Source organism: Manis pentadactyla, chromosome 13, assembly GCF_030020395.1.
Source record: "Manis pentadactyla isolate mManPen7 chromosome 13, mManPen7.hap1, whole genome shotgun sequence".
Classification (NCBI taxonomy): domain Eukaryota; kingdom Metazoa; phylum Chordata; class Mammalia; order Pholidota; family Manidae; genus Manis; species Manis pentadactyla.
Window position 1 is genome coordinate 103,593,263 of NC_080031.1, and position 11,565 is coordinate 103,604,827.

An 11,565-nucleotide genomic window follows, 5' to 3' on the forward strand; every position below is an offset into this window, starting at 1 on the left:
CTATGTCGGGTGCATAGATATTTACAAATGTTATATCCTCTTGTTGGACTGACTTGTTTATCATTATGTAATGATATTCTTTGTCTCTTATTATAGTCTTTGTCTCAAAGTCTATTTTGTCTGATAGTTGCATTTTTATCCACTAACAATAAACTATCTGAAAAGGAAATTAAAAAAAATCCCATTTATAGTAGTATCAAAAAGAATAAAATACTTAAATATAAATTTACAAAAAAGGTAAAAGATCTGTACATTCAAAACTATAAAATATTGATGAAAGAATTTAAGGAAGAGACAAATAAATGGAAAATTATCCTGTGTTCATGGACTAGAAGACTTAATATTATTAAAATGTCCATAGTACACAGAGCAATTAATGGATTCAGTGTAATCCCTATCAAAATTCCACATATATTTTTATAGAAATAGAAAAAAAATCCTAAAATTTCTGTGAACCTACAAAAGACCCTGAATAGCCAAAACAACCTTGAGCAAGACAAATAATGCTGGAGGCATTACACGTCCTGATTTAAAATTATATTGTAAAGTAATAGTAATCAAAACAGTATGGTACTGGTGAAAAAACAGACCCATACAGTAATGGAACAGAATAGAGAACCCTAAAATAAACCTGTGCATATGTGGTCAGCTATCTTCAACAGAGGCATAAAAATACACAAAGACAAAAGGATAGTTCCAATAAATGGAGCTGGGAAAACTGGGTATTTATAGGCAAAAGAATGAAATTGGATCCTGACTTTATGCCATACACAAAAATCAACTTGAATTGAACTGAAAACTTATATAAGACCTTCAACCATAAAACTCATAGAAAACATAGAGGAAACTGACTTAACATTGGCGTTGGCAATAAGTTTTGGATTTGACACTGAAAGCACAGGAAACCAAAGCAAAACAAAAAAACAAAAGAAAAAGAAAAACAAACAAAGGGGACTACATGAAACTAAAAAGTTTCTGTACAGCAAAGGAGATAGAAAAATGATAAGACAATCTATGGAATGGGAAAAAAACTTGGAAATCATCTATCTGATAAGAGGTTAATATTCAAAATATATAAGGAACTCATACAACTCAATAGCAAAAAGCCAATTAACCCAATTAAAAAATGAGCAGAGGAACTGAACAGACATTTCCCCAAAGAAAATATACAAATGGTCAATGAGTACTTGAAAGGGTGCTCAACATCACTAATTAAATGGGAAATGCAAGTCAAAACCTCAGTATCACAATATTCTCAGGTCTATTAGAACTGATAAAGAGTTTTCAAAAGGTATCAAGTATTGGTAAGAATATGGAGAAAAAGGAACCCTTGTACATTGTTAATGGGAGTGTGAATTGGGAGAGACATTATGAAAAACACTATGAGCTTCCTCAAAAATTAAAAAAAGAAGTACTGTATGATCTTGCAATGCTACTTCTGGGTATATATCCTAGGGAAATAAAATCACTGACTCAAAGAGATACCTGCACCCCCATGCTCACCGTAGCATTATTTACAGCAGCTAGGATATGGATAAGTGTCCATTGATAAGTGAATGGATAAAGAAAATATATCATATATAAACATAAAAATGGATTAGATATGTGATGGAATATTGTATATATTGTGCTTTTGAAAGGCTCCATGGGAGATGGGATATTCATATACATACACACACAAACACATAACAGAATATTACTCAGTCAAATATGGTCAATCATGCTATTTGCAAAAAAATGAATGAGCCTGGAAGACATTATACTACGTGAAATAAGCCAGACACAGAAAGACAAATACTGATGGTCTCGTTTACATGTGCAATCTAAAAATGTCAAACTCATAGAAATAGAGTAAAATGGTGGTGACCAGGGCTTGAGGAATGGCAAAATTGGGGAGATGCTGGCTAAAGGATACAAACTTTCTGTTATAAAATTGTTAAGTTTTGGGGACCTAATGTATAGTATGGTGACTACAGTTAATAATAATGTATTGCATACCTGAAATTTGCAAAAAGAGTAGATCCAGAGTGTTTTTAGCCACACACACACACACACACACACACACACACACACACACACACACACAAAAGGTAATGGGTATGTTAATTAGCTTGATTTTGGTTATCATTTTAATACGCTTGCATCTGTCAAAATTGTTGTACACCTTAAAAAATATAAAGTTTTTTCAAACTTTCAATGCTAGTTTAATGAATTTAAAAAACCCTTCAGTTTGGGGAATCACATTTAAGTAAAATGTGTATATCCTGCTATTTTTTCTTCTATACCCTGCTAACTTCAGAGTAAGATCTCATTTACCAAACCTCTTGCAAGTTAATTTTGCAAGAACTACTGCTCTTTGAAAACCCACTATTTTTAACCAGGCATAACTCTGGCACCAAGTCCCCTTATGGCTATAACTTTCCATTCTATGAAACATTTCTTTCCCCCAAGTTCTAGTTTCAACATGCTTTTGAAAGGCTCAAATAACTCAGAAACCCAGAAACTTCATAGAGCCTTTTCCCGGCCATGCTGACCGAACGGGGAGAGAGCTGGAGGCAGCCGCACGTGAAGGACCCCAGGACTGTGGCCACCTCCCTGTTGGCACCAGCATCTCCCCTCTCAGCTAACGGTCTCTCTGAAGAACGCACCAATGAAAGTCACTTTGAAAAACATGATTTTCCATGTTTGCTAATTGATGCTTCTGGAATGAAAACAGTTTCCGTCATTCATCTGGCTTCCTCTTGAGATAAGCCACGTCTCTCTTCATCTTACATCCAAGAACGGTATGGGGAGAAAGCTATAGTCGAACAACTCCACCAGTCAAACTTCTTTTTACAGAAGAGAGAATGTGTTTACCAAAAACAAGCAGCTCTCAGCACCAAGGGGTTCTGGGAGTAATCTGGTGATACGCCGCCTCCCGCCTCCCACCTAGGTGGTCAGCAGTGTTTGTGGAGTGCTTCCTTGTGGAAGTAATGGCCGGTGGACAAGACAGACAAAGTCCTTGTTCTCATGAAGGTTACAGTCTATCACAGAAGGTAATAATTTTATTTAAGTTTATTTACTGACATACATCATAATTTGCCCTAAATAAAATAAAGATGAGAGAATGAATAAACATTTTTGTGTTGGGCCTTTGTAATGATGGAATGGACTCCACTTCAGTTTGGGCCGCCTGACTTTGCTCTGCTTCTCTATGGTCATGGAAACAGGCCTCTCATTTACCAAAACCTCTTGCAAAATACACTTTATTGATCACAAAGGGCCTGCATAACAGAATGCAGATGGGTGAATCTGCATTTTCTTGATTCCTAGACCAAGATGTCAAACTGTAGGTCCCATGGACTGATTGGTAACGCACGCAGATGGCTTACGTACCGTCAGATGCCATTGGACTCTTCATCACGTCTCCTGGACACTTGCTAATAAAACAGAACTAAGCATAAAATTAAACATGGAGAAATAGATCATCTCTATGTGTCTTTGGGAGTTAAACAAGTCCTGTGAAGAGGCTTGAAAGTTCAAAGGTGGGAAATTTATTTTAGCATCACAGAATGTAGCATGTTAAGTCGGGTGTTAAGATAACTCCAGTTAGTCTGTTATATTGAAACAATACAACTAAATGCTCATTTGTTCACTCACTTGCTCACTTGTTCCTTCCACAAGCACTTTTTACCTGCCTCTGGTGGGCCAGAATCTATACAGGCACCGCCAGCACAACCACAGATAATATTTAGCCCATAGCTTGAAGCATCTTGCCAACTGGAGAGGGTGGCAAACATAAATGCACAGGGTGCAACTGGGCATTATATGTGTGGGATCTGAGGTTTAGGAGAGGCCTCAGAAAGAAAATGAGGCTGTATGTTGATTTTTGAAAGCTCTGTGGAGTTTTTCCAGGGGCGGGTAGGGGTTGGGGGAAAGCATTGCAGCAAGAAGGAACAGCAGCAGGTGCTTGAGAAACCGAGCAGGTTAGCATGGCTGCAGCATGGAGCACGACCAGGACTTCAGCAGGAAGGGAGGCCAGGGAGGAATCCACCAGGTGTAAGAAGCGGCTCCTGAAGTAACAAGGGCCGACTGCGCACATGTGACTAAAGAGTTTTGCAGTCTGTTGTCTGAAAGACCTCTTAGACATGAGGAAGTTTGTGGAAGTGAATTGATTTTTTTCCCTCTTTGCATAAGCATCAGGCTGTCTGGGTTTTCTGTTTTGTTCCCACGTGTACACACTTTCTCCCACGTCCTAATGCAGTCTTACTGCTGTCGTTTCATGGTCTCGACTGTAACCTCCCCAAGCAGGTCAGAAGCACTGCTGCAGGAAGGAAACTTACACAAGGAACTCTGTACCGCAGATGAGAGAAAGCTCAGTATGGGACTGCCCACCTGGCAGCGTTCCTGGTGCTGAAATCAGTGTGAATTTGCCAAACTTTTCACAAAGACATTGAAAAACATCAGAATTTACGTAACTTGGCTTTGAGCAACATTTCTTCTTTGGTGACTGTTCAGCTTCCCTTCTCTGCCTGGTGTAAAGAAATGTGTCCGTCTGAATCCAGTCCAGAAGGGGCCCCACGCCTTACGCCTGCCCCTCCCCATGGCACTCTGGTACGTGTCCTAACTGACCTCCGCTCTGACTTGGTCAGTCCGAATGCGCCAGTGGACTGACCTACGCAGCCACTGCCGACAGGAGCACCAGATTCCTCTATATCTTTTGTCTGGATGTGAGCCCCACAGGTAATTAAAAATGTTTCAGTATCCACGTTAAAAAACTAAAAAGGGGCAGGGGAAATCAATATTAATAATATATTTTACTTAACCAAATAGATCCAAAATATTATCATTTCAAAATGGAATCAATATAAACATTATTAAATCTTTACTCTCATATTTTCACACTGAGTCTTTGGAATCTGATGTGCAGTTTTATATGTATAAACCCATCTTCATACACACATTTCCAGCATTCTAGAGCCACGTGGGTATAGTAGCTACTCTACCAGACAGCTTGGGTCCAGATTTTTACCTCGGGTCCCACAGGGGAAACTGAGGGAACGGGCTCAGAGAAGTTCCTCTTCCTTGGGTGGCCAAGCCCCTCACGCGCTGAGGAGGGGTCTGAGTTGGGAGGAGGCTGGAGAAAGCCCCATTTCAGGCTGCCTCCCCGGAGCATATCCTCTGGGCAGTGGGAACTGCCCTCTCAAAAGGGGCCATTGACCCAGTGCATAAATATTATCACCCATTGCCTATAGCTATTATAAAGGAAAAATGTATGATCGACGTGAAAAACATTCTTTTAATACAGATTTTGCTTTCTTTTAAGTAACTGCAAGTTGGATATTATAAGAGGACTGCACACAGAACACTGTATTTAGGGAAGATACTCAGAAGAGACCGGACTCCAGAATGTTAGGATTTTAGGAGACTTTGGGGCCACCTTTACATATTTGGAAACTGAGACCCACAGAATTTAAGGGGTCTTGCCAGCCAACCGCTGGACGGGGAGGACAGCACCAGATCTAAAACTTGCTTCTTCCAAATCCTTATCATACTGCAGACACCTCGGCCCTCTATCATGAGGAAACACACCATTAGGAATGAATGAATATACAACTAATTTTAAGGCTGCATCTACATATCACGGAGCGGGAACCCAGACACCATATGGGTAGCTTCATCTACGGGAACAAATAAATCAATTCTTAACACGAATTTTTTTTCTGAGTGTGGGGGCGGAGGTGGGTATTGGCTCCCTTCCTCAAACGTGCTTGTTTTTATCTTGATCAAATTACCAAGCAGCAAAGTAAATTTACTAATTTACTAATTTACTTTGCTCTACTCTATGGAGGGGAAGAAAATGAGAGAGAGAGAGAGAGAGAGAGAGAGAGAGAGAACGTATATACAAAGAAAGCGGAACAAAGAACAAGGGCAAATATTTGGATAAAGGAAGCCAAATAAAACTGTCATGCGAAGACTGGGCCTGAATTACAGCCAGACGGTGGCCCCTCCACGCACCTCGGTTCCCGGGCACGTGACCTTGACAGCTCCCCCAAAACGCAAGAGTTTAAGCATCTGAGATGGGTTTGACATCGCCTCCCAGCTCTAGGGAGCAGGAAAGTTTCTGATTCTGGGTGATTTTTAAAGGGGAAAAAAATATACGCGGATGATTTAATTACCAACCCTTGAACCGATTTATTTTCCACACCAACAGCAAAGTCATACAAGCCGGTGACACAAGTCAAGTGATTCCTCGTTAAATGTGGGAGATGAAGAGGAGAGAGGGGGGGAAACAAAGCTCTGACTTCATCTTATGGCTCCCAGCCAGGCTGCAAAGAAGGAATCTGTGAAATTCAAGGTCTTTGAGTCTATTATTTCTGTTTGCTGTTATTTCTGAAACAAGACCTGGGCAAAATCAATTCACGTTCAGAAAGAATATTACTTTAATTTTCTACATAAAATTGTCAGGAAGTCTGAGTTGGAAGAGGAGAAAAGACAGATGACTATCACCCAAGCAGAAATTAAATGAATAAATTAAACGAAGCGAAGGACATTTATATTACCAAAGCTCTGGTCATGAGACAAAACACATCGTTTGGCACAAACTCATAGGGGTTTAAAAAAACACAAACCAGCAACACAAACGATGAGGTAATACCCCTGAAAATAAACTCTCCCTTGAGGGTTGGAAAACAGTGCAGGAGCAATCAGAGAGAATTAATTTTATTTTGATGCAACTGTATCCTTGAAGCTTTTAATTAGACTTCAGCCTAGAACATGTGATTTTCATAAAAAATTTAACTTATACGTTCCCTTCCTCAAGTAACTGACATACGATTTTTGAAAAATGGGGAAGCTCTTGGGAAAGTCATTCTGCCTAACAATGATGAAATACTGACTTTCTTGTCCTACTTCCAAAGTGGGTTTTCCACTAGCCATCTTCAATTTGCCTCTCATTTAATCCTTACCAGATGTCAAAAGCACAGCAAGGAATCCAAAGAAGTTGGTGACTGCACTTCTGTGAGTCTTCGCTGCAAATATTCAAGTGACTCATAGCCTAGTAGGACTATTTCATTGCTATTAAGCTTTGGGCATTTGAAGGGATTTTGGTTTTTACTCTTCAATTTTTTGCACTTCCTTCTTGGTCAGCAGATGCCCTTTCAGAGCTTGTTCAGGCTGTACGGCTGGCATGGTGAGAATCAGTCAAGATAGGCTACGGCTGTTCTGTGCTACAGACAGACGTTTCTTTGACACTCGCCTTACCAGGTAAATGCAATTCACCCTCTGGGTTGAGAGGCAGATGAAGTTGTTTTTGCAACAAAATTCAATGCAACAAAATTGTTGAGTGCTTACTCTGTGACGGGTGCATGCTAGATGCTGTGTGCATGAATGCCCACATGCTCTACGTGGTGAGCTTGCTACCATCTGGAGCTAAAATACATCTATTTCTCATCGTCCTTTTTTTGGGGAGGGGCATACACTAACTATATTCCTCTTAAATATAAAGAATTCATGGTCTACACAATTTGGGCGGGGCTATGTTTTCCTGGTTAGCAGTTACTCTGAATTTATGCTTCCAAAATAAAAAATTACCTCCTCTGTGTCTCATTCCCTCCCAATTTTGCTCTCTAGTGACAAGAGCTAGTCTGATCCATAACCTTTCAGAGCTGGAAGGATCTCACAGCTCAGATTGTCCAATGTTCTCGTTTTGGATATAAGGGGATGGAGTCCTGAGATGTTCAGTTCAGTAAACAATTAAATGTTTATTTAAGCCTCTCCTTGGGGCCAGTGACTGTGCCCGCACCTGCCGCAGTGCACGTGAGGCAAGATTCCTTCCATGGTTGTTTTGCTGGAATATAATTATAAGTAGGTAGCTAGACACTCTAAGTACAGATAGAGAGGTGTGCTTAGGGTGTTATGGTGCTCAGGTTAAGGACAGCGGGGAGGGCTTCTTGGAGATGATATCTTGGCCAGGTTACAAAGGATGAGATGGAATTGGCAAGGTTCAAGTTGTGAGGAGAGGCAGAGATGCTGCAGGGAAAGGAATGAGCAGAGACATGAATAGACAGTGTGGTGTGTGTGCACGAGTGTGAACTACAAGAAACTCAGGTTGCTGGGAAGACAGTGTGAGGCCACGGGGGGTGAGTCTGAAAAGCAGGCTGAGGTTTTGATTTGGCCCTGGAGGGCTCAGTGGGGTTGGGGTGGGAAGATAGGTGGGTGGGTGGCAATGAAGAATTCCAAGCTGAGACTTGATGAGATGGCATTTTAGCTGGATCGCCTTGGGGACCCTCTGGAAGATGGGTCTGAGGACAACTAGGGGTGGGAGGACTTGAGAGTTTAGAGCCCTGGCCTCTTCCTTCTTGGCCCAGTGTTCCACCTACCACACCACGTGGCCTTCACGGACTCTGCTGGAAACAAATGCCTTGAGAATCCTTGGTCGTGTGGACATCTGCTAGTTTTGCATGAGGGACGTCAATCCCTTTATTTGGTGGTAATAACACTTTAATTTACTTGTTGGGGAACCATCTCCCCAAAATCAATCTGATCTTTCAAGGAAGGCTGCCCCCTGCCCCAGGCTCCAAGGTTGGTACTCCGAGCAAATCAACGGTAATTTCCTCTTCTCCCAGGAAAGTGATTCACTCAGTGAGGGATATGTGATCTGGACCAGGCCAATGAGACCCAGTTCTGCCATGGAGTATTCAGCTATGTGAGTTCCTCTGTTGGCTTAAGACCATGTCATCAGCTATTGGAATTCCTACACATACATCAAGAAACATATCTGAACGCTGTCTATGTCACAGTCATTATTTTAGGATAGACCCTACCTGGAGATTCCAAGTGCTGTGGCATGGTTGTAGACCAGGATGTAAGCATGGGGACTTCTATCTAATGGATGACTGTTTTCTACTTTGGTCAATCCTGAAAGCCAGCCTTGATCTCCAGACCCAAATGACCACAGCGACATAAACTGATTAGAAGATCAGCCTTACAAAATCCCTGACTTCCTTGGCTCGGAGGGATGGGTCAGTAAAACATACAAGAGTGAGGCTTAGGGGACCTCAACGGTGGGTCGCCTTTTCTGGGTGGTGAACTGTTCCTCTCTTCCTACCTGAATCACAGGCTGAGGGGGCCCTGCATTATCACAGGCTGACGGAAGGGGTGGCTGAATGAGCCCTGTTCTCAGTCCTTCTACTTCTAAGATCTCAGTTGTTAGAGATCTTAAGGAGCACAGCACTGTCTGGATCAGCAGGGGCTGAGTTTTCTCATTCAGATCAGTCCAGGCAGAACTGATTCGGCAAGGGTTTTGGGGCTATGAAGACCAGCAGGGGCATGACCAGTGCCAGCCAAGACTCTGAGGAAGGCAGCAGAACCTGTCTTTTCGCCTACTCACTGACTGCCACAGGTTTACCAGAGAAACATTTGGAAAACCCAGTTAGGCATCAAGAAGAATAAAAATGTCGCCACAGTCCCACTATCCAGAGCTAACTACTGTGAACAATTTTTGTGTGCTGACTTCTAGGCTTTTTTTCCATGCAAATGTATGTACGTGTACCTATAAATGCATGAGCACACAGAGACCGACACGCAGAGCACAGAGCGTTGGTTACCGATCTTGCTGTCTCTCTCTTAGGCCCCGGCTTTTTCCACTGCGCGGTGTATGTCGGGCATTTCCCTCACATGCAAAGCATTCTTAGGGAGGCTGGATTAACCCCCTGACAGGTCCAAGATGGCCTCATCTGACTCCCACATTTCTGAGTGTGTGCCAGCTGCCAGAAAGCATTTTCTCTTGGCCACTGTTCCAGGGGAACGTTTGCCCATTGCTTCTTTGTCCTCCTCCTGCAGCAGACACACCATCCATCGACCCCAGGGGCAGGGACGAACCCTAGGGACAGGAGGATGGGGAAGCCCCTCAACTAACTCCAAAAATGTGTGCAACGCTAGTAGCAGGACCATTCATATCATTGTCATTGTTGACAATGACATGAATATAAATCTGATCTCACCGTGCAACCCTTAAAAATGCTCCTTGGCTGCCCAGTGTTTTTAGGATAAGTACCTAAATTCTTTTCAGCGGGGGAAACTCCCTGGCACCATCTCCCCTTCCTGCCCTTGTGGTCTGGCCTTTCTCCCTTATTCTTAGCACTGCGAGTCTCTTTTGGGCCTTAGGCCCTCTCTTCTGCCTTTTCTGACTACTCTTCCCAATCCTCTTTGACTGCTTAAACTCCTAACCATGTTTCAGCCCCAGCTCCGTCACCCCGTCTTCAGGGAAGTCACTCTTAGGATCTGGGTGGCCTCCCCTGTTTTTGACCCTTGCAGCCCCCCTTCCCTGTATTCACTGCCCTCATCATATTTGCGAACGCACATCAGCCTATGTGATTGCTTGCCTGAATCTCTTGTCTCTCCTGGAAGAGTACAAATCCCCTGAGGGCAGGGATAATGCCTGTGCCCTGGGTATTCCTTCGTGCCTAGGTTAGTGCTGAGCATATAGTAAGTTCTCAGTAAATCCATGAAGGGAGGAATAATGACATCATCATGTCATAGTGTGGGGGGACGGGAAGGGGGGCACACAAGAGGAACCAGTCATGCTGTCTCCCTTTTGGCCCCCTCTCCTGCCACCAACTCCACTGGCTTCCCCAGCACTTCTTCTCCCCCTGCAAAGCCTGTAAAAATGGATTTCAAACCTCTTTATCCTGCTTCCTTCTTCAATTTCGCTGCTAGAGATAGGAGGCAGGGGCAAGAAGGGTCAGGATCACAGGTTTCACTTCCAAAACACACAGCTGCTCCAAACTGTCCCGAGGGCCCTGAGCCCCCCGAGCAAGCGGAGCCCTCACACAGGGACCCCGCAGAGATGCGGCGGCCGCTCCAGACCAGTCATGAAGCGAACGTCGTAATAGAGGGAGTCAAGGGAATTTTTTTTCTTTAGCATATAAAAGTTATATTTACACCATCCTGAAGTCTATTATGTCATAGCATTGTGTCTAAAAAAAAAAAACACAAGGTACATACCTTAATTTAAAGGTATTTATTGCTAAAAAATGCTAACCAGCATCTGATTGGTTATAATCATTGGGTCATAATCACTGATCACAGATCGCCATAACAAACACAATAATAATGAAAAAGTTTGAAATGTTGTGAGAATTGCCAAATGTGACACACAGACATGAAGTGTGCTGGTACATAAATGGCACCCATAGATTTACTTGATGCCGGGTTGCTACAAACTTTCAGTCTGTAAGACATGCAATACCTGGGAAGTGCAGTAAAGCAAAGCCCAATAAAACGAGGTCTGCCTGTACTTGGAAAATTAATCAAGTCGGGGAGGCAGATGAAGGCTCTGATGTGAGAAACCAGTCAACTTGATTCCTTGGACCCAGTACAGCCCATTTTTATATAACTCACCAAGTCAATTACAGGTGGAAAAGTTACAGTTTTCCTGCTGTGTGTCTGGAGCTCTGGTTTTCTGCTCTTCCCGTTGGAGATGTGGCGGCTCTGACGGTGGTGAGGACGCCCCTGCACAGCACCTCCCTGCAGGGCACAGGCTTTACCACCCACCACTCACGGGACCTTGCAGCCAACCCGCCC

The 11,565-nt window shown here is 42.9% G+C and overlaps 1 long non-coding RNA gene across 4 annotated transcripts; it reads left to right on the forward strand.

The window, feature by feature from the left end:
* Positions 1-4,471: 4,471 nt before the first annotated feature.
* Positions 4,472-9,282, forward strand: LOC118917347 (uncharacterized). Of its 4 annotated transcripts, XR_008993465.1 has the most exons (6): positions 4,472-4,722; positions 5,306-6,337; positions 6,951-7,039; positions 7,132-7,245; positions 8,349-8,470; positions 8,607-9,282. It is a non-coding gene; the product is annotated as an uncharacterized LOC118917347 (long non-coding RNA). The 4 variants fall into 4 exon arrangements; XR_008993464.1 differs by having other exon boundaries at positions 7,129-7,245; positions 8,349-9,282; XR_008993463.1 differs by having other exon boundaries at positions 8,349-9,282.
* Positions 9,283-11,565: the final 2,283 nt, after the last annotated feature.